This window comes from Cyanistes caeruleus, chromosome 6 (genome assembly GCF_971803275.1).
Source record: "Cyanistes caeruleus chromosome 6, bCyaCae1.hap1.1, whole genome shotgun sequence".
Lineage (NCBI taxonomy): Eukaryota > Metazoa > Chordata > Aves > Passeriformes > Paridae > Cyanistes > Cyanistes caeruleus.
This window is the reverse complement of record NC_141706.1, coordinates 65183383-65210357: the sequence shown is the minus strand read 5'-3', so window position 1 is coordinate 65210357 and position 26975 is coordinate 65183383.

Here is a 26975-nt window from a genome sequence, read left to right as displayed (position 1 = left end):
CTCAGTCCCTTCTCCAGGTGATGCTCCAGGAGCTGTTGCACCTTTTTTTCTGCCTTGTAATTCCCTGGGGCTCTGCTTAAACCCTCCAGGGAAGATGTGCTGGAATTGCTGGGAAACATCTGGCCCTAAGCCCCCTTGGCATTATGTGCCTAAGTCACTGAGGCCATTAAAAATCCTTTTTGCTGCTTCCCATCCCTGGGGCCAGCCTGGGAAGGGTGTGAGTGAGTTGCCATCAGCTCAAAGCCCAGAGACAGGAGTTATTTGGTTCCTGGGATTTCTCCCAGCTGGAGTTATGGCTTATTCCAGCCCAAGCACCCCTAACCACATGATAAACATTATCAGGGTTATTAAAATGTTTTACCAGAGCCAGAAATGTTTGAAAAACCTGCTGCAGCACTAAGCTAAGCGTTTTAATGCGGCCTGAGGAACAGGCTCTCTCTGTTCTTTGCACAAACTGGGGGATTTTTGTTATTCCTTACAGCAATTTGCCGTGGATGGGGATGTGCTGGTGCTCAGTGGACCAGGGCCAACCCTGCCAGAGGGTCTGTGATGGCAGCAGACCCCACCTGGGTCCTTCCCCAGCTTCTTGTTGTTGATATTTTGGATTGAGGGCACTTTGCAGATCTGAACATTCCCGGGAAGGAAAGGGGAGTTCTGATTTTTCAGGTGTGGAGGGGTAGGGCTGTTTGTGAAGGGAGAGTGTGGCACCTTGGCATGAAAGGACAGCATCAAGCCTTTCCCATGGAGCTGATCCAGCCAGGAATTGTGGCTTCAGCTCATCCTCCTGGCAGCTCCCAGTGCTGACACATCCAGGCTGGCAGCTCGTGGTTTCATGGACCAGTTGCTTTCCCAAGCGCTTCAGTGCCTAAACCAGGGTCTGACAAGGGATCTCAGAATGCTTTGGGTTGGAAGGGACCTTAAGGATCACCTGGGCAGAGAATCTTGGGGTTCTCAGGGCCTTGGATCTCAACATCTTGGAATACACTGGGGGCTCATGACATCAATCCACATTTGGATCTGACGCAGGTGGAGTCACCCTCTCCTCCTCTCTGCCAGAACAGAGCTGATGGCATCTGTGACAGGAGAGACAACAGTGATTAACCCCTGATTAAACCCTGAGCTGGCAGAAGCTCTCCAGAGGGGGAGTGGCAGGTCTGAGGAGCTTTTGCTGCTGGGGTTGGTGCCAGGACTCGGTGCCCGAGCTGTGAGCTGGAGCAGCACATCCTGGGCCATTTCACCTGAGCAGTCCCTCACCGAGCCCTTGTGCGTCCCCAGTTTAACATCCCCTCCTTGCACACACACAGACACTGCTCTGCAGCCACCACCAAAGGCACAGTATCACCCCAGAGCAAAACAGAGAGAAAAAGACTCGGCCACGGAGCCGTGACTCACTCTGTTCCTCTTTGGGCTCAGAAGGAATAATTTCTGTGTGGTGCTGAGTGTGCAGCTCAGCAGCAGATGTCCCAGGTTTTGCTGAAGAGAGAGGATTTGGGAGTGAGTGTATCAATACTCTTTCAGTTCATATGGGAAAATTTTTTGGCTGTTTTCTCTAGTTTGTGGCTGTAGAAAAGATAGTATCTATATATATTCATTTAGTATATAAATATAGTATCTCCTTCTGTCTGCTAAATCAATAGTGGGGCATTTCCCACTGCCTGGGAAAAGTTGTCTTAATCCTGCTGTGGAGCAAGGAGTTAAGCAGCAGTTGTCACAGGCAGCATCTTTTAAACACAGGTGAGTGGCTGTCTCTGGCACCTTTATCTGTGTCAGATCCAGGACGATGTTTCACCCAGATCTGCAAAACCAGCTCCAGGTTTGTCACTGCAGCCATGACCCAGCTCTGTTCTCCTTCCCTGGGACCAGGGATTGCTCCTGTTTGTTCCACTGTATCATTGCAGGGTGTCCACTGAATGGACATTATAAATGTATAATATATATATATATAAATATATCACATTTTCACATATCACATTTTCCATATATCACATTTTCCTCCATCAGTGCAGAGCAGTGGTCAGGGCTGGCCCCTTGCCTTGATCATTCCCAAGCTTTCCCAACTTTGCTGCCCCAAATCAAAGTCCTTCTTTAATGAGAACCCCCAGATGTGCAAGCCCAGATCTAAAGACAGCCCGAGGTGAGGAGCAGAGCCTGCTGAACTCACCTGGAGAGCACAAAGTGTGCAGGCAGAGAGCTGGGGCTGACAGATTTTAGCAGAAATCAGTAAAGGTGGAAGGCAGAGCCCGAGTATCTGGGCTTTGTCAAACACCAAGGGTGTGCCAGTCTCTCCCCTGGAGCTGTGAGGAAGGGATTTCAGTTTGGTTTTGGTTTCAGTCTGGGGTATTTGGTCTGTTTGGAGAGGGATGGCTCTGGGAGCAGTGCAGGGAAATGGAATTCACTGGCCCTCTGCAAAAGCCAAGTGAGGGTGGTTTGACTTTTGTTTTTATCTAGCAGAGGTGGACTTAGCTTATGCAAGCTGTCCCTAAAATCCAGGTGGGTTTGCTCCAGAGTTTATACTCAGACCTATCTCTGCTTTAATTAACTTCAGGTTTTAGTAACTGGGCTCAGACTAAGCTTATTCTAAAATCTGGGCAAATATCTCCAGGTTTGGCTTATGTCCAGTTCTAATGTTGGTTTTAGTTGGATAACAATCAAAGGTCTGACCCAATGCCCACTGAAATCTGATGGAGATTTAAATTCTCTCAATACCAGCCTGGCCTGTGGATGGAGAATTCTCCAGCAGATCCAAGCTCAGTTCTGCTCTCCTTTACCCCTCTGTAAAAGCCAAAACTGAGCCAAGGGAAGAGCAGAGCTGTGGGCACAGAGCCTTCCCCAGGGGCAGGATTTGGCAAGCTGTGAATAAGCAGCACTTCCAAACCCCTCCTGGGGGAGTGAATTATGATCCAGCCACGCTCAGCAGACTCCAGCTGCAGCCACAATTGCTTTACACACCTTTTAGACACCCATGCCATCATCTTGGTGTCTTCTTCAGCACTGACAAACAAAATTCCAGCTTTCCCAGCCATGAGGGAGTCTTAAACTGAAGGGCTACTTGAGTCCATTGGGAAAGACCCTTTAATGGCACATTTTCCTTGTTATAAAACCAGTCCAAAATAATGAGGCTCATGAAAGGATATGACCTGAACTATAAAATGCACTTATTAAAGTTGCATGATAAATCAGAGAGGGACATTTTTGCCTCTTCCTAAGGAACTGGGTGCAGTGAGACAAGAAATGGAGGTAAGGCAGATTGATTTCTGGTGCAAGGCTCTCTCCCCCAGCTGGGGGTAAAGGATTAGCACAGGTCAAATTGCTCACAAACCTCTGTCAAGGAATATATATGTCTAACCTAAATGTCAGGCTGAAGTAAAGGAAACCTGGGCTCTGTGGCCCTGCTACATCCCAGTGTGGGTGATTCCATCAGTTATATCCCTCTTTCCTCCTTTGTCTGGATGCTGAATTTTTGTCCCTTCATTTCCCCCCACCCCAGACGAGTGATTTGTCTCCATCAGGATGCTCTGCTGTCACCTGTTAGTGACAGGACAAGGGGGAACTGTTTTAAACTAAAAGAGGAGAAATTTAGGTTAGTATTTAGGGAGAAGTTCTTCCCTATGAAGGTGGTGAGGCCCTGGCACAGGGTGCCCAGAGAAGCTGTGGCTGCCCCTGGATCCCTGGAAGTGTCCAAGGCCAGGTTGGATGGATCTTGGGAGCAACTTTGTCCAGTGGAAAGTGTCAACAGCTTTCCCTCTGAGTGATGAACTGCACCAGTAGAAAGAAGGAGGGGAAAAAAGAGCTTTTTTAAAAAAATTTTTTTGGTTGTTGCTGCTAAAAATACAGCCTCATTCTTCAAATGCTTGGGAATCTTTTTTATCCCACTCAGATGATTTATTCTGCTGCAAAAGGTCTGGCTGGAGGGGATTAGCTTTCACCAGCAGCAAGCTGCAACAGGGAGCAGAGCAAGGAATGCCACTGAGGAGCTGTGGGATGCTACAGCACCTGGAAAGAGAAGGCTCAGAAGAGTGAAGATAAAACTTTTGGGTATGGGTGGATCAGGCAGGTTTTTCTCAAACCCAGAACACTGAAACAGCACTGAAATGACCTCACACCTTTCATGGGGATGGGGCTGAGCCCTCCAGTCCACTCAGGGCTTATGTCAGGGCCAGTTAAGGCACAGGAGCTGCCTCTCCTCCCTTCAATTCCCCGTGGCACTAAGACACCTCGTTCTTAGCTGCCAAGTGATTTTCCTTTGGGTAATGCAATAGTGCATGGAAGAGCCCATTATTTGCCAGTAGCAAGAGACTCAGCAAGCACTAATTGGACAAACGAGGCTCCAGGGATTTACAAGCTAAGCAGATGAATATGCAGCTGGGGAAAAAAGGCAAATAAGGCTCTGAGCCTCCCTGAAGGGCACCTGGGACAGGGCTTTGCTCCTGGAAGCAGAGGCACGGGCTGTGTGTGCTGTGAGGGCCCATCCTGTGCAGAGAGGTCCTCCCTGCCCCATAAAACATCTCCAGAGCTGTTTTCCTGCGAGCATCTCTGATGAGCAGATTTGTTTTTCCCCAGGGATGCATTGACTGCACTCCCTGGAAGGTATTTGGAAATATTTCCCAGGCTCTTGGCATCCTTCCCAGCCCACACTGCCCACAGGGACAGGCTGCCATCAGTTCTGTGCTGGGGACTGTGCTGGGGTGAAGACTTTATAGCTCTTCACCTGTTCTCAGCCTAAAATCTTCCCTCTAAAAAAGAAGGAAAGGAAGGAAAGAGAAGGGAAACAAATTCTTAATGTGGGATTTAAAAGAAAAAATTAATTTTTGTCCTCAAATATTCCCTTTGAAAGAATATTCTGAGCTGTGCCACAGTCCAGGAGATCTTTTGGAAGCTCTTTCTTCTTGTGTTCCCTCATCCTTTGGGGTCACAGCTTCATCTCTGGGTGCAACGTCCCCACTTTGGTCTGTGCAGGAGAACAGTTCAGACCATGATTTCCAATACACAACACAAGTCAGTGAAATGGCTTGAAAACATTGCTTTTTGGCTGCTCCCAGACATAATTCATGACCAGGTCACTTTTCCTTCCGTTTCTGCTGCCCTTTTCAGCAGCTCCTCTGCAGGGAGGAGCGTTTGTCGCGCCACCATCAAACCATGGCACGGCCTCAAACCACAAAGTTCCTGGGCATGAGAGCTGCTGTTCTGCACATCTGGGCCTTGCTCCATGACCTGGGCACCAAGCTGCTGCCATAAAATGAGCAATAAGGTGCTGTGTTCCATCAGGCTGAAGGCTCCTGCTCCTGGAGTAACGCTGGGAATGTCCCCGAGAGGACGGCCGAGAGATGACTGATGGTGTCGAGGAAGTTATTGCAAGCCCTTCTCACAGGAAAAAAAGTGCTCCTGGCTGGGGTTTGGATGATAGATCACTGCCTTTTTCTGTAGTGCATTAGCACTTGATCTCAGAGGTCGAGCCAGAAAACAACCTTCTCCCTCTAATTGACATGCAAAGCTGCTGCTGTGTATTAACTTGGACTGGGGCTGAACCCTGAGCCCCGGCGCTGAGATCAGGAAAATGGGAGATCTGCAATAAATTTCTTGGATATTTATAGGCTCTCAAACATGACATGCTTATTTAAAAAAAAAAGGAAAATAAAACGGCAGTCCATAGGATGGCTTGGCTTTCTGCCAGTGGCCAGGGTCAAAAAGTGCCCAGCCCAGAGAGGTGGGAGCAGGAAATATGTCAGGCTTTAACCACCTGGAGAGCTTTCCAGGCTGGAATCATGGATATCCTCTGTGTTTTCATGGATTTACAAGTGAATGGCTTGGTTTCACTGTGAGAACCACCAGTGAGGAGGGGAAATGCTGAGGCTGGAGTGACACTGGGTGGTGAATGGGGGACCCCAACAATCTCCACCTGCTGGTGGTTAAAGAGCAGAAATTAGCCAGGTGAGGCAGTGCTTTAAAAGCCTGAGGAAAACAGCAATGAAGGGGATGATTTTCTACCATTTGACCCCCTTTTTTTTGCCTCTAGTTAATGCTTTCATGCTTCCTCTGCAGTCCTGATGGCCAGAAACGTGTCAGAAAAGATATCCTCTACATAATCCTGCAGAGAAACCATGAGAGCTGGGGAGGGACTGGGGGGTTCAGATATTCAGTTTTGGGGACCATCATGATTTTTGTGGTATTCAAACCTGGGAGAATTGCTACCAGTGACATCTCCTGCACTGGGGTTTTCACTTGAAATAGGACCTGTCAGCTAACCCAAAGTGCAAAACTTCTTGCTAAAGGTGAAGTGGCAACAGAGAGTGTAAAAAAAAGACAAAGAATGATGTTAAAATACCTTTCCTTTAGTCTGCCTTCAGAATTATCCAATCTTGTAAAGAAAAACCTTCCAGACCCTCTCTGTGCTGTCTGGCTTCATTTTTGCATGTCTGAAGGAGCTCCTCATTGCATCCCCCAGAAATAATGAGAGAAGCTGAAATGAGAAAAACGTAATGAAAAGGGCTGCTGTAAACAGAGCTGCATCTTCCTACAGGTCTCTGTAGTCAGAGGCTCTCATTAACCATTGTGTATCCAAGGGTTTATGAATTCCAATTATTATTTTCTCTGTGTACTTTCCTTGCAGGGAGGACAATGATTAATTAAGTGATCCCAGGCTTCGCTAATGCTCCTGGGTCTGGCAGGACTTGTCAAGGTGCCCGTGGCCAGGCTGGGTGTGGGCAGAGGGCAATCCACACACAGAGCCCTGGTGGTGAGAGGGGAGAGGACCTTCCCTTCTGGGCTTGGGTTTGTGCTTGAACAGGAATCTGGGAGGTTTTCCCCTTTTTGAGGGCAGGAATATTCTGGAGCTGATCTGGAGGGATGGATGCCGTGGGTCCCCCTTTAGCAGAGATCCCTTTCCATCCAGGGACATCAGTGCTTGTCCAAGACCTGAAATGTGGCTCTTTGCTTGACCTTTGTTTTTAATTTATGACCTATTTTGCTATTTTCCTCACCTGGGTGCCACTATGATCACAGTGGGTGTGAGAAACGACGAGCACAGCAGGGACTGCCCCACACTGCAAACACCACCAGCACTGCCAGTGCCTCCCTCTCCCCTTCCCCTTTCACAGCTCAAGCACAAAGTCTGACTGTGGTGTGTGCTACAGCTCTCCTGCAGCCTGCTCCTGTTGGTAAACAAGGCTGCTCAGGCAGCTTTTCCCAACAGGCATTTGCTGGATGAAAGCAGCCTGGATGCTTTTCCCTGCCCAGATGCAATCTGTGCAGCATGTGAGTGCAGTTCAGGTGTCTCCAGCTCTGCTCCAGCAGGCACATCACCAGCCTGATTAATAGTAATAATTATAACAACAACAACAAAAACAAAAATACCTGTTAAAATTATTATAACAACAACATCACCTATTAAAATTATTATAACAACAACAACAATAATAATGATTACTATTACTACTACTATTACTACTAGCATTAGTATTAGTATTCCACCTTCCCTGAGCTCAGGATGAGCTGCAGTTCAGGCCTGAGTCCAGATCAGAGCCAGGCTGCTGCAGCAGTGAGCAGATGCCAGGGCTGGCAGAGGATGCATTAGGCTGCTCCTTCATTTCTGAATCCTGGGATGATTCCACCTCCTGCTACCTGTGATTGAAGAGTCCAGGGCAGCCAAGCAGCATGAGGTGGGCACTCCAGAACACCCCACCCCAGTCTCAAGGGATGCCTGGTCTTGGAAGAAGCCCCAGGCTTGACTTTTTAGGATGGTTGTGGCTCTCAGCAGGTTCTGCAGCCCTCCAGAGCTCCCAGTTCCTCCTGGGTGAGGGTCAGGGCTGGATGTGGTGTTCCAGGACCATTGGTTATCACCCATGGTGGGCAATCCAGAGGATGAATTGGCTCACGTTGAAAGGAGTCCACGCTCGACCCCAATAAATCAGGATTTTATCCAGTATCCATCTGCCAGTGTGCTCTGACCAGCTGAGTCTAAATTTAGGCATTTGTATAAATTTGTGCCAATTTAGGCAGTTGTATAAGTGAGCAGTGGGCAGGCAACTCTCTCCATGTTCACACTGCAGCCTTGCTCTCACCCACATCTCATTTTCCAAGGTAATGCCACAGCAAAATAATTTCTGTAGGTGTTCCTCCATCTCTGCCAACATCTGCTGCTTCCACCCCCAAACAGGGTAAATTTTTTGATCTGAAATTCCAGGCTGAGGTGAATTTGTACGCTGAGTTGCTGTTGTTGTCTGACTTGCTCAAGGAGCAAGGATTCCACCGTTTTCCCTTTGTGAATCCTGCTGGGACATGATGGAGTGTTTTAGTAGACGCTGTTTAATTAAAACACTAACAACAGGAATTTCTGGAAAAACATCAGAGGTTCTCATAAATTATCCCAGTCTCCCATGTTTCACACTCCCAATCTTCTACCTTTTCTTTACACCATATTATTTTGGACTGCGTTGCAGGGGAATATTTATGGGTGAAGCATGTTCCTGGCTATGACTGGCTTACTTACAAATTACCCTTTAATCAACAGATTTGATATTAATTAATAATTCATAGTCTGCTCTTAGGATAAAATTGCATAATAATGTCTTTGATGCAGCCCAAAGTGTCCATTGTAGATGGCATAAAATGTTAATTAGCAGCAAAATGCAGTTAGGAGAAAACACTTTTAATTATGTAATAGACCTCATTACAATGGGTAATCAACAGTGCTTCCAAATTAGCCCACTGACAGCATTTATCTATACATAGCAAATAAACTTTTGTTTGCAGAAAATGCATTTGAATAGTCAGCTTAGGAATTGCTTCCAGGCAGTTTTTTAAGTCACTGCAGTCCCCAGAAGTATTTTAACAAGGACCACGCTTCTGTCGGCTGAGAGGGACATATGTAAAGCTTAGAGAATAATGGGGGAAATTGTTCACAAATATTTGCTCAGATATGCAAGCAAATTTCAGTTTGACCTTTTGCAGGACCCTCATCTGAATACTGGAGCTTTTTGCTGACGGCAGTGCCCAGAGAAAAATGTAAAGCATCTGTGCATGAATATCCCCTGAATTTCACATCGTGCCTGGGGTTGTGTGGCCCTCACTGGCTGCTTTGTTGGTGAGGAGCATAAATCAGGCAGCCCAATCACCCCAAAATGTGGTCAATAGGGCCAGGATGGCCCAAGGGTGTGCACAAAGACCTGACTGGGAGCCACTCATAAATCCAGCTTTTCCTTGGAAGGGAAGCAGGAGGGAGCTCAGCAAGCAGATGCCTCATGGTGATCTCTGTCCCAGCTGACTTGTCTAAGCCAGAGTGAAATTAAGGGTTTGGCTGAAATGAGCTAATTGACCCAAAGTCAATGACACAGGGTTTTTTTTAGCGCCCTGAAGCATTTTGCTGTTTCTGCCTGGATGTTAAAAGTTATCCAGGTTTCCTCAATCCTGGTTTCTCTTCCAGCTCAGCCAAACCTTTATGAGGTTCCATACAGAGACGTGGTCCAGCTCAGACATTCTGGGGTATGGATAGTGGATTTCTCAGGTCCTCTGTCCAGCCCAGGAAACCTTCCTGTCTCACTCTGAGTCATTAGGGGTGCTAATTACACCCTGCAGCCAGAGCTGCTAAGCAGTGCTAATGCTGCTGGTCTTCCTCAAAGGGACAGCGTGAATCCTTGGGATATCAAGACCTTTACGTGTTCTCTGCTTGTAATTGTCCTTTTAATATTGTACAACCCTGATAACCCAAGTTTATCCATATTGTGGAACAGATGGACACCCTGTTATTAGATTTGCTCTTGCAGACACCTCGCTGGATTGTCTGAATGTAATTTGGAGTCTCTAAAATCTGCGGACACAGATCTCTGCCTCCTTCACTGTCTGGTCATTTCTATTCATTTCATCTCTGGAATCTAATGTAATAAAATTATAAAAGGCTCTAACTCGTCAGCATTTAATCAGCTTAGTATGAGAGAATTACATCAGCAGCCCTTAGGTGTACTTTACCCAGCAAAGGAAATCTCACATTAGGAGGCAATTGCATTATTCTCACTACTGAGGACTGCAGGAATTCCCAAAGAGTTGCCAGGAATACAGAAGACTCGAGATAGGCTGTGTCTTTATTTACAGCAGGTAAAGAGCAGGAGGGTTTTGCTCTGCCAGCAAGGCCAGAGCACCCAGAGCCTCCTGGATCCTTCACTGAGACCCAGAGTTCTACATCAGATAGGATTTAGGGGTAGGTAGGAACTTGGTGGATCCATCCCCATCTCTGTTCAAGACAGTTTCCACGCTCACAAAAGCAGCTCTAGATCAAACTTGTGTTCAGCAGAGACCCTGGCAGGGAATTTGGTCCCTACTAATCCAGAGAGTTTTTTCTTTGCTAAAAGGATGTTGGTGCCTCCTCTCTCCTCTGTTTTTTGATCTCAGTTCCCAGAAAACCTGCTCCTGGGTTATATCTCAGAGCTGGATGCAGCACTGCAGGTGGGATCTCATTTTATCCATTTTATTTATTTCAACCTGATAATTTCCAGAAATTGGTGTGATGGGGTGAATAAAGAGGCAGTGTGAGGAAAGAGATGCTCTAAAGGATGATGTGTCCCACTCACCCGCCTGGGGTTGCACAGAAAGCCTGTGAGGTGAAGCAGGAGATGACACCCACATCTTCTCTGGGTTATGTCACTGCAAAGCCACCATGTTCCACATCTGCTTCCCAGCCCTTCCCATGGGTGGCTGAAGTTGGGCCAGAACAGGATTCCCAAGGTTATTTTTGGTGCATCCCGATGTTGGTTTGGCTGAGAGAGAGAGGAGGAGGCAGACAGGGAGGGAAAGGAGCTGTGTGATGTAGCACAGGGATTGCACTTCTCAGGATATGCTGGGGCCAGGGCTGTCCTTCTCTCCTGCCTCATGGATCCATGCTCTCCTGAACCCCTGAGATGGCATTTCTGCTTCTCTGGGCACTGGTGTTATTTTAAAGGAAAACAGCTTGCTTGTTTTCCAGCCCAAGCTGGTTTAGCCAAGCTCAGCCCCTCTAACCACAGTCTGGGCATTTATTTTTGTCCTCCAGACTTCCCAAGCCATTTCTTGGGGTTGTTTGTCTGGTTCTTGCTGGGAGTGATGGAACATGATAAAAATAGAGAGGAGTCCCAGACCTGGGTTCTTTCTTCTGAAAAATTTGCAGTGAAGTTTAGCACAAAGCTCAGGAAATCCAGGCAGGGTCTCAGTGCCAGAGCAGGACATTGGACGTGCCTTGGAGCCATCCATGGAGTCTGGGTGATTGAATACAACTCATTAGGATGGCTTCCAGCTTGCCCTTGGGCATGTGTTCAAAGTATGGATTTGCTAAAATATTCAAGGAACTGTGTCTCCAGCTCCAGTGAAGGCACCGGGGCTAAAATCAGTCGAAATATAAAGAGTGGAGCCACCTCCATCACCACATCAACTTCAGAACCTGGGGTTTTAATCAAAATATCAACTCTGATGAGACTTGCACCTCAGCTGGAAGGTGGGCAGCACTGGGTCCTGTCCCCACACCACCTTTGGTGATGTCAGTGTTTGGGGAAAGCTGTGGAGCCCAGGTTTGGTTCCGCCTGGAGCCGGGTGTCCGGCACCTGCCGTGTTCCGCCGTCCCCTGGCAGCGCGAGCAGCAGCCGCCCGTGTTGTTGTGTCTCTGTTCATTTGAGAACTTGTGCCTTGCCAAGGGCCCTCTGCACCCCACAGGGAGCTCTGTGATGCTTCCTGGAGGAGCTCATCCGTGTAGCAAACAGCTTCCCCTGGGAAGCGCCGCTAATGCGCAGCTGACCACTGCCCTCCTCCCAGCAACGCCGCCGGACGCTGATTTAGCTCCTTGCTGCTTTGCTCAGCTGGTCTGGAGCCTGACCATGGGGTGCTTCAAAGATTTAAGTGGTTTCCCTCAATTCCCCAGGGGAGGACAGGGCAGGGTTGAGGACAGGAGTTCAAACATCCCCAGCTCCCTGGGGTTTCCAAACTGATGATGGCTCGGGCTTGGCTCTGTGCCACAGCTGCTTTTCAGCCCTGAGCTGAATTGTCTGTCATCATCTGTCTGTCTGGGCAGGGTGGTTTCTCCTCGGCATGATAGGAACCATCACAGGGTGCTGCCAGGGTGGCTGAATTCATCACAGATGGAAAACCAGGAGTCAGATATCCTGACTGTGCAAATGGCAGCAGACTCCTCCTCTCCAGGAATTGTTCTGTTTAGGGCTACGTGGTGCCAACGTTTTCCATTTCCATCAGGACTTGGTTTGAGTTCTGAGCATTTCAAATACTCAGCTACAGCCTTTGGTACTTGTGGAGTTTTGCATTAGGAGTGACAACCCACACAGCACTGACCCAGCACGGCAGTGTTCACCACCAAACCCCGTCCACAACAGCCACATCCACATGTTTTTTCAACACTTCCAGGGATGATGATTCCATCACTGCCCTCAGCAGCCTGTTCCAATGCCAGACAAACATTTCAGGGAAGAAATTTTTCCTAATATCCAACTTAAATGTCTCCTGACACAATCTGAGGCATCACTTGTTACCTGGGAGCAGAGACCGACCCCCACCCATCTATAATCTCCCTTCCTCCTTTCAGGGAGTTGTGGAAATAATCTCTGCTCCTCAGTTTTGCTTTCAGACAAATATTCTTCACACAGGGAATGATCTTGTCCAAACTGGGTACCTCAGTGGCACTGATGTCAGAGGTGGTGGTGAGCAGGTCAAGCACTGGAATAAGTTGAAGATTTCATCTGGAATCATGGGAACCCTCTCAGCACAATGCCAGGATAAAAAAATGCACCGGGACACGTAGAGCTACTTAGCCATGGATGTGTGGGGGAAGATTTCCTGTTTGACAGGAGGCAGCCAGGATACAACCAGTTGTGCTGCTGGGGAGCTGGGAAAGGAGCTCTTGGGAGGCAGATTTGGGGAAGGTTTTGGGGTCTGACCTCCCTGAGACCTCATCATTGCTTCAGGGCACCTCTTCTTGCTCCTGTGCAGGTTTTGCAGAGCCAGGATTCAAACCAGCATTAGCACGATCTGTTTCCTCCTGGAAATCACAGCACAGCCCCAGTGCCATTATTTTTGAATGTCCTTTAAGCAGAACTGTTCACACCTCTGGATTCAAATCACAGAGTGCCTCTCAGCATTCCCACCGCTTATCTAAACAGATCGTATTTAAAGGTTTATTTTGTGGTCATAAAAATTTGCTGCTGGCACTCAAAAGAAAGCTCTCTGCTGGATTTTAGCCTAGAAACAAATGTGTTGGACTGGCTTAGGCTGGAAGGAAAGGGACTTCAGGAGGTTATGAGAAATGGGTCTCCAAACTGGAATGCTTTAAGCTGATTTCCCAGACTTACCAATTCAGACAAAACAAATGCAGCTCTTTTCCTGGTAAACATCTCCTGTGGAGCTGGCAAGGCTCTGCAGCACCAGCCCAGGGCCTTCAAGAAGCCTCTGAGGAAGATGTTTGAGGCATTGATTGAAAGCTGATCTTTGTTCAGCTCTGCAAAACGGGGGACACCAAACACAAGTGACCACCACCTGTGCTGACCCTGAACCCACATCATCTGCAGCACCCTGTGTGCAAGGGAGCCCTGGATTTTGGCTTAAAACCCACCCCCAGAGGCTGGTGAATGGAGAGCAGAGATATCTTTGCAGAGGGACTGAGTGGTGCCAGGGCTGGGGAGGCTTGCAGGTTGTCCCAGCTATGCTGGTCCCATCCTGTCTCCTTGTTGGCCACAGAAAGTCACCTTGGGATGGGCTAGAAAGCCCCCAGCCCTTGCATAGAAGAGGGAGCTGATGGCAGGAGACCCACATTTTGTTGAAATCAGATTTTTTTTCTCTCCATCCACTTGGTTTATCTTTATTCCTGCCTTCCTTCACTGCTGTTGTGCAGCCAATCCCCTGTGCCCCAAGCACTCTGTGCTGAGTGTGGGCTAATGAACATCACTGACTGTGGAGGAATATTCCCCTTCTGCTTATAATTCCCTCAGCTTCTTCATTTTTGGGCTCAAATTTGATTGATATTTTTCTCAGCCTGGACTTTTGTTGAGAAAGTGAGAAGTCAGAGCAACACTGATTTGCCTGTTTTGTGGTAAAGAAAGAAGAAAGGGAAGGGAAGGTTTGCAGGGAAGGTTTGCAGGGCAGGTTGTGCGCTCTGCAGTGCCTCCAGGATGGGTGGAAGAAGCTCCAGGTGTGGTGAGGTGTTCTCCTTATCCTGGAAAGGTTCCTTTGAATGGGATGCAAAAGATGAATTTCTAGTTACAGGGGAGAGAGTGGGAACATTGCAGCTGGGAGATCTGCACAGACTCACATCTCTGGGAAAGCCAAAGGGTGGAAAACACAGCACCAGGATGAGGAGATTGAACAAAATGGCAAACAAACCTTCAGAAAGGGTGTTCTTGGGGCAACAAAAGACATTGGTTAAGGGATCTCCTTCCTCTCTTTGATAAAAGCTGGGTGCTTGCCATCTTGGCTGGCAGGATATTGTGAATTCCAGCCCCAGGGAATGCTCTTTGTGCAGGTGGGCAGCCTTTTGCCAGGCTGGAGATCAGATTCTCCACCGGTTTTCCAGTCAGGATCTGGGTGAAACATGGCCATTGCTCAGATAAATATTGAATAAAACCAAAGCTGCCCTGCTGGGTACAAGAGCAGCTCCCAGTTCTCCTTACAGATTAATCCCTGCTTGGAAAGACTCTCCTATTAGCCTGGAGATTGCCCCTTAGTCCAGAAAGGATTCCCAGAGTGCAGCTGACCTGGATTCTGGCTGCAGTCAATGGAAAATCCCTGGACTCCAGTGGATGTGGATCAAGCCTGCCCCAGTGCTGATGCTCACACTTTAAAATCCCTTTTATCCCTCTCTCATTCCCAAAGCAGTCAGAGGTGAAGAGTTTGTAGACAGTAACTCTTTACCAGATGGATCTTAGGCACATCTCTCTCACCAAGAATGTTTTCCACCAGGGATATTTCTTTTCCATAGGTGAAATTGTTGATTTAAATCCAAGGCCTGGCTTGTCTAAGTATCTCACTTGCCAAAATGATTCTGGTATTGCTGGTGGCAATCTAAGCTGTTGGCTCCTGTTTGTCCATGGGCTCTGGAACAATTCCTGGAGCATCCTGGCTGCTCAGGAAGGATCATTTCTTCCTGACAGCCCAGGAGGGAAGAGGAATGGGGATGGGGCAGAGCCATGGCAAGGGATCTGCCATCCACAACCTGCTTCAGAGGCAGAATTTTATTTACTTGCAAGCTTCTGCCCATCCATGTGAGGCTGCCCAGTTTCTGCCTCTGAGACGTGCATGTGAGGATGAGAGGTTTGCTCTTGTCTTGGAACAACAAATCCAGGGAAAGGTCAGGAGGAGAGAGGAGATGATCTTTGATGTCTCTGCATCCTGCAAAGACAGTGATTCACAGCTGCCCTTGTTACCTGGGAATCTGTAAGACATTCAGGTGATTAATTTTAGATTTGCTCACATAAGCCTTTTTTCATCCAGGCTGTGAAAGGCAAAGCAAAGGAGTGAGAGCCCTTTTTGGAGATGCATTAATGATCAGGGATGTATCATTTTGCTTTTACAGCCTGGCTTTTAAACTATGCAATGACAAGAGTTTCAGCCTGCTGCTGCACTAAGAAAATCTCTAATAAAAGAACGTTTTATTTTAAGACAACATCATGAAACTTTACCAAATGATGAGGGCTCTGCTATAAAGTGACTGAGGTCACCTATTTTTTTCTGGCCCCTCTGGTTTCTCTCTGGTTACAGTCCTTTCATCCTCCCTGCAGCAAGGCCTTCAATCCAGGGGCCAATCTTACCCAGCATGACTGGACATCAATTTTGAGCCTCTGAATAGTTCCGTGGTGTGAAAACGTGCAGGGAACAGCTCAGATATCTGGTTTAGCACAGAGTGCAGATGTTGCAGATGCTGTGCTGCAGATGTTTCTGCAATAAATGCCATGAGGGCTTTGAATTTCACACATTTTCTCTGGTCTTCTCAGCTCCACCAGCAGAGAAGTGTATGGGAGGGAGGGGATAAAATGGGATAGACAACCCTGGGGCTTCTGCCTAGAAAATTAGAATGGACCAGGCACCAAAGGCTCCTAATCCTCAGCAATGCATGAGATGGTTTATTTTCCAGCCAACTGGCTGTGAGGACAGTTTGGAGATCACTGTGGGGCTCTCCTTGGATAAGTCCTTGTCCTTAAATAACTTTTACCCTGGAGCTGAAGGAAATGATGCTTGTTCTTCTCAGGCTTTCACCCGCTGAGCTGTGTCTGTCTGACTCAGTCATATTTCACATCCAGCCCTGAGCAGGTTATTTACATCCCAGTGGTAAATAAATGGTAGATCAGAAGCACTCTGGTAGGCTGCTTAACCCATGCCCCATTCCCTCCACAACAGTTGGTTTTTTTTCATCATTGGGTAGGAGAAAAAAATCCTCTGCTCTATGGAGAGAAAAACTCCTCCAGGTAGAGCACGGCTGGTGGGTCCCCAGTGCTGCAGGGCAGCAGCTCCATCAGCAGCTCCTGCATCCCTGCAGCCATTCCCTGCTCCAGAGATGCTTCAGGATCAGCTGCTCACATCTCCCCATCCATCATCCCTCTCCCTGTCTGTCCTCATCGCCGTCGCTTCCCATTCTGCTGCTGACTCACGTTGTTTCTGCTGAGCTCCTTCCCTCGCCAGGCAGCTTCCCTCGCTCCCTGGGTCATTCCCCATCAGCAGCAGGAACATCTCTGAGCTCTCCACCAAGATGTCTCGGGCCGGCAGCCTCTGGTGACATCTGGTTCCTGGGAGTCTCAAAGGGCTGGACGTGCTTTTCTCTGCAGCACCTGCAGGGGATGGGCTCAGGGTCAGTGAGAAGCCTGGAGGTGGAACAGCAGCCAGAGCTCCCCTCTGGCTGGCACCACCTCCCAGGGGGGAAAATCAGGCTCATGAGAGCAGAGAGGATGGGCTCTTTGTCCACAGGCAAGGTTATTTTCTGAAGGCCAGATTGAAAGGGGATTACTCTGAAAAAAAATATATGAAGGCAACCAAAAGAAAATCACAGAGAAAGAGCAGAGAGACATTACAGGGCTGATTTAATGGCTGAACACTGATGCACAGAGGAGAGTTTCCTCTTGATCTGCCCCTGTGTCACTTGTGGGGATGGATCTGTGACTCCTTAATGGGAATCTTTGGTGGCAGAAAAAAGATTGTGAGGGAAATGGAGTAGTGGGCTGCTCTGGCTGCTGAGCACTGGTAACTCTGAGCTCTGATCATGTGGTAGAAAATGAGTGTTTTGGTTATGTGGGCAAATAGCTTTAGCCACTACAGTGGAGGAGACAGACCCATTTCCCATGGAACAAGTGACAGAGGAGAGGAAATGGCCTCAAGTTGCAGTGGGGGAGGTTTAAGTTGGATATTAAGAAATAATTCTTCCCAGAAAGGGTGGGCAGGCATTGGCACAGCTGCCCAGGGCAGGGGTGGAGCCCCCATCCCTGGAGGGGTTTGGAAGCTGTGTGGATGTGGCACTTGGGGACATGGGTCAGTGGCCTCGGCAATGCTGTGGTAACAACTGGACTCAGTGATCCTAAAGGTCTTCTTCTAAACAAAAACCTAAATGATTCTGTGATCACTTCTGGAGGTGAGAGAATGAAGGAATTGTCTCCTGTTCAAGTAAAATTTGCTTTTGCTGGCGTTCCCCAAAAGCAGGGAAAAGGTCTGGTGATGCACAGGAGGATCCAGGGAGCAGGGCATGGTGCAGGTGACTTTTCTTGGTGTTCTTTGGAATACTGAGATGGGCCACGTGGTCTTCTCTGCCTGGCACAGCTTTGAGAGCTGATGGGTGCTCATCTCCTCTGAGCTCATCCTCTGGATGCTTCTGAAGGGGCCTGTGAGAGACATCAAACCTGCTCCCACTATCTTTGATTCTTAAAGAGATACAAAATGTGAAAGGCTAATCAGCCAGCCCTGTCTGCAGCGGATGGAGGATGTAATTTCAGCCTTATCTGCACCTGATAACATTTAAACATTTCATTTAATCCAGGCAGAGGTGGTCTGAGGCAGACAAAAAGCCCATCCAAGCAAAAAATCTACTAACTCCTCCACTGTCAAAAGGCTGAAACAGATCATTGCTTCTCCTCCCAGGCAAACCCAACCTTCCCAGGCCTCCTTCCGACTCACAGGGAGGAGGAGGAGGAGGAGGAGGAGGAGGGAGAGCAGTCGGGGGCAGAGCAAATGACAAGTTGGCATATGAAAGCTGTTTTGTGGTGGCGAAAAATAGATGGTTCCAGCCAGCAGCTGCCCCTGAGGAGGAGCTCTGAGCTGGCCTGGGCTGTGCTAATTACAGCCACACACTCCTAACGAGGAGCATTGCAGGAGAGCCACGGCAAGGCAGGTGGGGGATGATCTCCAAAACCTTACAGTGTGGGGCATGGCCAAGCAGAAAAAGAAAGGAAACAGGCAGAAAAAGAAAGAAAACAGGATGAAAAAGAAAGAAAACAGGATGCCATCACCTCTACAGTTGTCTCCAGCTTCTGAAGCTGCTGCATCTCAATGAGCTCCCCACAGTTCATCCCATTAACTCTATTTAAGGGTTGGGAAGTGATATGTTTATCCAGACACTGGGAGCAAAACATGCTCACTTTTTCTTTTTTTTTTTTCAGTCTGGGACATCTTATTTTAGGTTAAAGAAAACAGCAAGGAAAGGCAGAGTAAATATAACTCCAGGAGACAGCAAACCCACTGTGTCTGCAAAACTGAACCCACCGAGGTCCTGCTGAGGGAAGAAGTCCACAACTACCCATGGCCATGTCACCCCAAGGAGGGAGAGCTCAAAAGAAGCATTAACCACAAACAGGTCCCTGGGCTGGGAAAGCAGGAGGTCTGACACTGCTTCTCCAACCCTGGGCACAGCTCTGGGGTCACTGGGAACAAGCCCAGTTCCTTTCCAGGTGTCCTCACCCTGCTCTTTCTCTCAACCAAAGGCTGTCCTGGGCTGGCACTGTCGCCTTGGATGTTCCTCCACACACCTAAAATGCAAAGAAACCCCAGAGCCAGGGATTTCCACCTGCTGTGAAGTGACCCTGGGAAAGCCCCTGCTCAGCTCCAGTTTCAGGGGCTGCTCTTAGAGATGCAGCCACTTGACATTTGTAGGAAAGTGGGGGAATTCTGTCTTCCCTTTGAAGGTCATTGCTTTACCCATCTCTAGTAAGGCTGGTGGAGAGCTCTAGATGTGGGTGAGGATGTGTAGAGGTCCTTTTCCCTACTTGAAATGGGTAACTGAGTAGATATTAGGAGTAAATTCTTGACTGTGAGGGTGGTGAGGCCCTGGCACAGGGTACCCAGAGGAGCTGTGACTGTCCTTGGATCCCTGGAGGTGTCCAAGGCCAGGTTGGATGGGGATTGGAGCAGCCTGGAAGGTGTCCTTTGGCAGGGAGTGGGACTAGATGTGCCCCAAAGCCCCTTCCAGCCCAAGCCTTTCCATGGCTCTGATTCTATGGAAGTGAGTGGCAGGATTTGTCCCCTGGCACTGAGGATTGCTGGGCAGTGCTCCCAGCATGGCTGCTCCAGGGGAAGAAGTCTGCAAAGCCCAGATGCCCTCTGCCCTCCCTGCTCTGCTCCCTGGTTCTTGCTGATGGACGTGGCTGGGATTCACCTGAGGGCTGGCTTGCTGTGGTTTCCCATGTTCATACAATGTCTAAAGTAATCAACAAGATTTTTGAAGCTCCTCAGGGCTGGATTTTCAAATGTCTGGTGCTCACTGACATTTCAGGGAAGTCTGTCTCTCATATAAGCACCTAATAAGGCTCAGAGGGAAGAGGGCAATAACACTAATAGCAATCACTGCTGCTGCTCTCCTCAGTAATTGCCTTTTCCCCATTTTGTTTACCCAGCATTGACAAACCAATTGGTTTAAAAATGTCAACAGCAAAAAACCAAGGGAGTTTGCAGTCACTTCCAGTGCTGGGCTTATTTCCTTGTCCATCAGGAAATTATAAAGCTTTCCTTTCTTGCTCCAGGTTTGGCTCCCAGAGGAGACAGAGATATTTGGGGTGGTGGTGACCACACACCTGGCACCTCATCGCTCACTGCACCCTGTGCTCTGCTCCTGCCTGGGGCTCTGTGCCTGCCTGCAGCACTGAGGATGCCCTGGGCTGCATCCATGAAAACCAGACTGATTGTTGGCAAAAAAGGCTGCTGGGTGTTGGCAAGAGGCCATGGAAAGGGTGTGTTTCACAGGCAGAACCACTCTCACCACAATGCCTGTCCCAAAGCCACTGCGGCCTCAGAGTGTAAATCTGGGAAAAGAACAGGCAGGACCAGGGATGAAGATTTGAATTACTTCTTAAATAGGAGGTTTCAGTGTCCATGGCCTCCCTGGCTCCCTGCTCCAGCCCCAGGCTTTGCAGGAATCAGCCATGGCTCTCCTCCCAGCTCCACAGGGGCTTCAGACCCGATGCTTGCACATCTGCTCCAGGGGATCTGACCATCCAGAGGGGGATCAGATGGTGGCTGTGCCACCCTGGGCCAGGGGAGCCAGCACTAAAGGGAGCCTGGGGTGTCCCACACAGAGGTGCCACTGTGAGCTGCAACAGAGGCTTCATTCAGCTGCAGAGGGGCTCTCCCAGGGTGGCACTCGGGTCCCCGCTGACCCCAGGGTGGGGTTGACATGGTTAAACAAATTATGGTGGAAAAATACTCCCCACAACAAAACCCCCATGATTTATCCAGAACCAGGGAGCTCAGTGCTCTCTGGTTGGGGTCAGAGGAGGTGTGTGGCCACCCAGTGCTCACTGGAATACCTGATTTGTGCATTTATGGCAGCAAGCTGAGAAATGCAACCTTGCAAGGGAGCTGCTGGATGAACCTGCTGGAAGTCATTAGTGAGGAGCTTGAGAGCCTGAGAGCAGACAGGAACCCAGCCCAGGGGCCAAAACTCAGCTCTGTGATTCAGGAAAGAGAAAAAAGAGGAATGAGAAGAGGAAAGGCTGTGATGTGTTCACCACTGAACCATACTCCCAAGTGTCACATGCACAACCTTTTTAAAACTTCCAGGGACGGCGATTCCACCAGATGTTGAGCTCTGAGTGAGGGGAAAGTCCCTTGGGCTCCACCCACTCTGTGGAGAAGAAGAGGCTCCAGGGGCTCCAGATCAGAGTGGACAACATTCCAGATGTCACCTGCCTCCTACAGGACCGCTGCTCTGGATGAGGTACAGCAGCTTGGAAGCTGAGGAGCCCCAAGAGACCTTTACAGCGACAGATGACATAAATCAAGGTCCCAGCTCACAAGGTTTCACCCTTGTGAAGCCCCAGGGGTGTGTCTGTGCTGGGTTTGTCTCCAGTGGAGATGCTCCTTATCCCTGAATTCCCCAAAGTGCTGAATTTGCCTTGTAAAAAAGAATCTCCCAAATGTGTAACTCGAGTTCACCTTTGGGTTCCAGCCCCCTGGGGCTCTTCATGCCCTGTCCTCTGTCTCCTGGCTTGGCCTGTGATGGGTCCAGCCTCCTTTTCTGGGCACAAAAACCCCACAGTTCCACAGGGAGCAAAGGGAACGCAACGGAGAAGGCAAAAATAGGGGAAAACAACTTTCCCTTTGCTAGTTTTCCCCACTCTCAGCTCCACTTCCAGAAGATTTCCTTGCATGAGTCTCTGAAGCTTTTTGACCTCCTTTTTTCTACTTCTGTGGCAGCTTATACTTTATTCTCTGCCTTCAGAACTCATCATAGCTGTGCAGGGAATGTTTTTTTAGCAGCAATTTCTTTCCTGGAAGCAGAGAGCTGCTGCCTGGCCATAGCAGACACAGAAAATGTTTACAAACACTTGGAAAGAGACAATTTCAAGCCACAAGTTCAACCCAAGTGTGAGGAAGTGAGGTTTTCATGAAGGAGCCGTTGTGCAATTGAAAGTCCCCGATGTAAACAACAGCGCTCAGGAAAGGCTACAAAACCTGAGACATGGTGATTGAAGCCTTTGAATGATCCATCAAAGCACGAGATACAAAAATGTTCTTAGACTCAAAACTGGGGGAGGTGGGAAAGGCTGCACAGCAGAGAGAGTTGGTCATGAGGGGCTTGGAGGAGCTCTGTGAATCGGGAAGGAAGGCAGGGAAATGTGGAGGCTGATTTGGGAGAGCGATGCTCTCTTTCCCTGAGCATAATTAACAGTGAGAATATGTGGGTCAAAACCTGGCCACATGCAAGAAAATCACCTGCTGTGTGGACAGGTGAGAGGTGATGAAGTGTAGGTGTGAATGCAGATTCAGCTGTTTGAGGATGGAAAAAGAGCTGGAAAGCTCCCAGGCACATTTGGGCATCCCAGTCCTGTCCCAGTCCTATCCTGGAGTTTGCCCACCAAGGAGCCAGGAACCAGTGTGGCTCTTTCTGCTCCCAGGAACTTTGTTGAAATCAAGGAAGATTTATTTCTATTGGATTCACTAAACATGATCCATGGCATTATTCCAAATAAACACTAACACCTGCAGTGAACACGGAGTGGGTTGCAGAGTTTAAGGTGTCCAACACCCCAAGGATTCGGGCAGGGCTCTTGGAGATGCACCCCAGCTCTTGCTCTGCTCCCAGGAGTGCTGGTCACAGACTCAGAGAATCATTAATGTTGGGAGGGGCCTTCAAGATCATTGAGTCCAACCTTTGTGATGTGGGGAAAAGGAAGAATTTGAACTGGCTCTTTCAGGTGGAAGGTCTAGGGTAAATTTGAGATATCACCAATTCACCTCTCTCCTCTGAGCTCCACTGTACAATGATAATTTAATTCCTATGGTATCCTAAGGACAATGGGAAGTATTGCCAGCCCTATTGAGAAATTGATGAACAAGATAGTTTGGTTATGTTTGAGCCCATTCAGGAGTCTTTCTGAAAGGTTCAAGGGTCAACAAAATCATGGAAGTTTTCCCTGGATATCCACCATCTCAGCTTCACAGAGGAGTCCATTCAAATTCAAACTCTTAGCTCTCCTGTCTGATGGCTCCAGCCCTATTGAGACAGGAAGGGGCTGTGATTAGTGCCCCAAGCTGCTTCTGTGTTATTAACACTGAGAACTGATGATGACAATAGCAATAAACCCAGCATCAAGCACAGGACAGGTCTCCTGGGGGGACCTGGAAAGGCAGCAGATGGCTGGAGGAGAGGGGAATATACAAATGCTGTCCTGTGAGGGCCTCCTTTGGAAGGCACCTTTCCCACCCTGTTTCCCAGCTGAAGAGAGCAGGAGGATTTAACAATATTAACTCATTAAGGCTGACAGCATCCTGGGGGGTGTAAAAACAAAGAGGGCATAATTTCATTTACATCTCCAGAGCTGTTTTCCCTGAGCTCTGCAGGTGATGGAGGCAGGAGAGGTGTTTGGGAGCAGTTGTGTCACCCTCTCCATGGGTTTCCCTGCAGCCAGGAAGGAGTTCTCTGTTGGTTCTGGGTGTTGTGTGGCTGCAGCTCCCTGTGTAGGGGAGATAAAACACCCACTGGCTGGCCACTCGTGAGCTCTCCTTCCTGGGCATTAGTGGTTAACAGCATAATTAGCTTCAGTGGTAAAATGAGGTTTTGCAGACCCCAGGAGAGAGAGGCTGTTAATCTCCTGGCATTTCACACAACATCAAAATGTAGCAAGATCTGTGTAAGAAAAAGAGGCAGAAATATCGTTTGCTGTTAAACAACTTAAAACTAAAATACAGACTTGAGGTGGCTTTGTTGTGTTTGTGAGCTGTGCTAAAGAACAGGGGTTTTAATGCTGTGAAATGCCTTGTAATGTCAGTGAGCATGCAGCAAAATATCCACCAGGATCCTGGGGTTCCTTCCCACTTGTGAATATCTGCACAAAATCCTCTGTCCAGGCTCAGCCCCTGAGTCATCTCCCTGCTGTGGGGAGGAGGCAGAGTTTATAGCGAGGTTAAAGAGGCAGCTTTTGCTTGGTTAGGAAACTCTGACCACTTTCTGTGTCTTGGGTCTCGATGGCTGCAGCAAGAACAGGCAGAGGAACACCTGAAATCCATGCCCACACTGTTGGAAGCTGTCCAAACGCTGTCTGGTGTTTGTTCATGACCCAGAGCCCTTCTGGTGCTGCTCAGCAGCTGAAACCGAGCATCAAGTGAATGAATACTCCAAGGAAAGTGTTTTTTTTGCTGGTGGTGCTGCAGACTTTTCCAGATTCATGATGTTTTGGTAACCCCACCAGGAACACCGGCTGCCTCGCATTTCCAGACTGAAGGAGGTCACACACAGTTCAGACAAGCTGTGGGGAAACAGCTGAACTTCAGGATGTTTGTACGAACCCAACCCCTCACCTCCCCAGCCTCACATTTTACTGATTCACAAGTACAGATGGAATATTTACATGGACATCTGTGTGTGTGTGTTTGTGTGCTCTGTGGAAAGACACCCAAATCGTTAGAGAAAATGAACTTTCAGGGCTGTGAACACTTTGCTGTCGTGTCCCAACACTTGGCAGAAGGAGGAGAAGCACCTGGGATCTGGATGATGCCCCTAGAAACACATCCATCCCCGAACAAAGTGGGGTTTGTCACTGGTAGGATTTGAATACCTCAAGCCCTATGAGGACATGATCTTTACACCCCGTTTTTCACCTTGTGTCTGAGCACCCCTATGAGCACCAGAGCAATTTAGGCACTGTGTGGGACACCATGCACACTATTCCTGAAAACACATGGAAGACAGGCTCGTTGTTTGAAGGAGGAAGGTGGATTTTTTTGCTGCAGCAATGAGCTGTGGATGCAAACACCAGAATGCAAAGATGGCCTTGGAACTCAGCTTGGTCTCCAAGGGATGCTTCTGGATTTTGAGAGGTCGTGACTCTCCTCTGGACCTTTTCCTTCTCTTCTGAGGGCTGAACTGACACAAAACCAGAAAGAATTACAAGAGGTTTAAAGGTAAAATGAAAGTTTAAATGAACAGGCAACTGCTTGCCATGTTCATTTATATGTAAACCCCAAAGGATTGATGGATCAGGGAAAGGGAGCTAAAATGGGCTGAGGTTTGCATTTCTGCAAGGTCCTTGCAGGGCACAGAGGGATGCTCAGCAGCAGGCAACATCCATGCCCACGACCTGGAAACCCGAGGGCTGGGCACCAACCCCTCTGGCATCATCCCCTGCCCAGCCTGGTGTGCTGCTTCCCAGAGGATTTCGGGATCCTTGGCCAGCGTCACTCAGCTCTGCAGGAAAACTGTGCTGCATCTGGCCCTGCAATCTGATTGCTGAGCTTGGTGAAGCATCACCAAATGTGCTCTTCCATCCCAGAAAGGGGGCATGGAGACGAGAGGAAGAGAGGTGCTTAAATATGGGAAGCTACAGCAATTTCCGATGGGCCCCTTTTCCTGCTTTTCCACTCCAGAGCAGCGTGTGGAGAAGGGAGCAGCAGCATTTCCTGACAAGTCTCTTCTGGTAGCTATAGAAACTTAAAGCACAGCCACAGTAACAAAAATACACCTCTTTACTGGCTCTTCCTTCCTCTGTGGGTCGTGACTTTTCCCTGACACGAGCTGCCCCAACCCTGCCGGGCCCCAGGGAGCCCCAGCCCGGAGGCTGAAATGGTTTTTTTTCCCAGCTGGAATTGAGCAGTGTCATTTTATTGCCTGGAAATGGAGAGAAGCAGAGGCAAAGCAGGGGATATCAGGGACCACCAGGGATTAACTCCAGGCAGAGATCCTAAACATTGCATTTGTGATAGCTACAACGTCAGTGCAGCTACGGGTGTGGAGAGAGGGATATAAGGGAGCAGAAAGGCTGTGGGGAGGGCAGGGATGCTGGGGAGCAGTGGATGCCAGGAGCAGCTTGTTGGCAGAGCCCTGATGGCACCCTCCTGCCTGCAGGTCTGCCAGCCTGGGCTCTGGCTCGGAGCCACCCGGCTTTGTGCCATTCCATGGGCATCCAAATGGCTTTGGTGCCCAGCACGAGGCCTGGGGACCTGCTGGGACAGGGAGAGGTTCCCTCCACCACTCCTGATGGGCTGAGACATCCACTGAGGTGATTAGCAAGGACACAGGTGGAAGGGAAGGGCTTTTTATTTTTTTTTATTAATTTTTTCTTTTCTGTTCTCTGGCTTTTCAGGAAATGTGTGCCCATGGTGTGCAGCAGAACCTCCTGAGACATCCATCCCAATGCACATTTCCATGCTCAGATGTGTCCTACAGCTCAGCACCCCACAGTTTTTATCCCAGATTAGGGGCAGGGAGACATCTGAGAAGTGCCAAGTGAACAACAGATTGCATTGCTTGATTTTTCTGCCCCCCCTAACAAATAAAAAAATAAGCAAAACCCACTAGGCATGAGATTTATGAGCCAGTAGCTTACTCTGCTCTTGGTGTTGGCTGCTGCCACGTGCCAAGCCGTTGTGGCTGTGGCTACTTGGGCTGGCTCTGCTCTATTTTCTCCCCTTGAATATTGTTCAGGGAGAATAATTTGGTTAAAAGGCAGCTTGCAGCTCTTTGGGGTTTTTGGTTGCTTGGCAAGAGCTAGCAGAAGAAAAGTGGATTTTATTTTTTTGTGGTTTTGAGGGAATAACAGGTGGCTTTCCCATTAGCAGGGACCTCCTGCATGCAGGGGACGCTTGGGTGGGCTCCAGAGCAGACCCTGCAGCACATTTCTGCACAGTGCCAGTGGCAGGAGCCTTCACTGGATACCACCAGGCACCTCCCCCTGCCAAATGCTGCTCTTGAGGGGAGATGAAACCCCCACCTTCACCCCATCCACCTCAGCACCCTGTAAAAAACCCTGCCCTTCTCCCAGCCCTTCAGGAAGTGTGGAATCTTCTCGACCTCGTGAGGGATGCTCAGTGTGAGAGGGTGAGGGTGAGACCCTGGAGCTTAGTGCTGTCAGCAGAGGGGGGATGCAGGGACCCCAGAAAAGTGATATAATGGGGTAGGGAGAGAGTGGAACCCTTTGGAGAGGATCAGGTGTGTCCCATGTGGTGACAACATCCCCTCCCTGTCTATGGACCGCATCTCCTGCAAGGTTGTTCCTAAAAACTGCAAGTTGTTTCTGCCATTCCCTGCGGTGTCTGTTCCCATGCATGGCTCT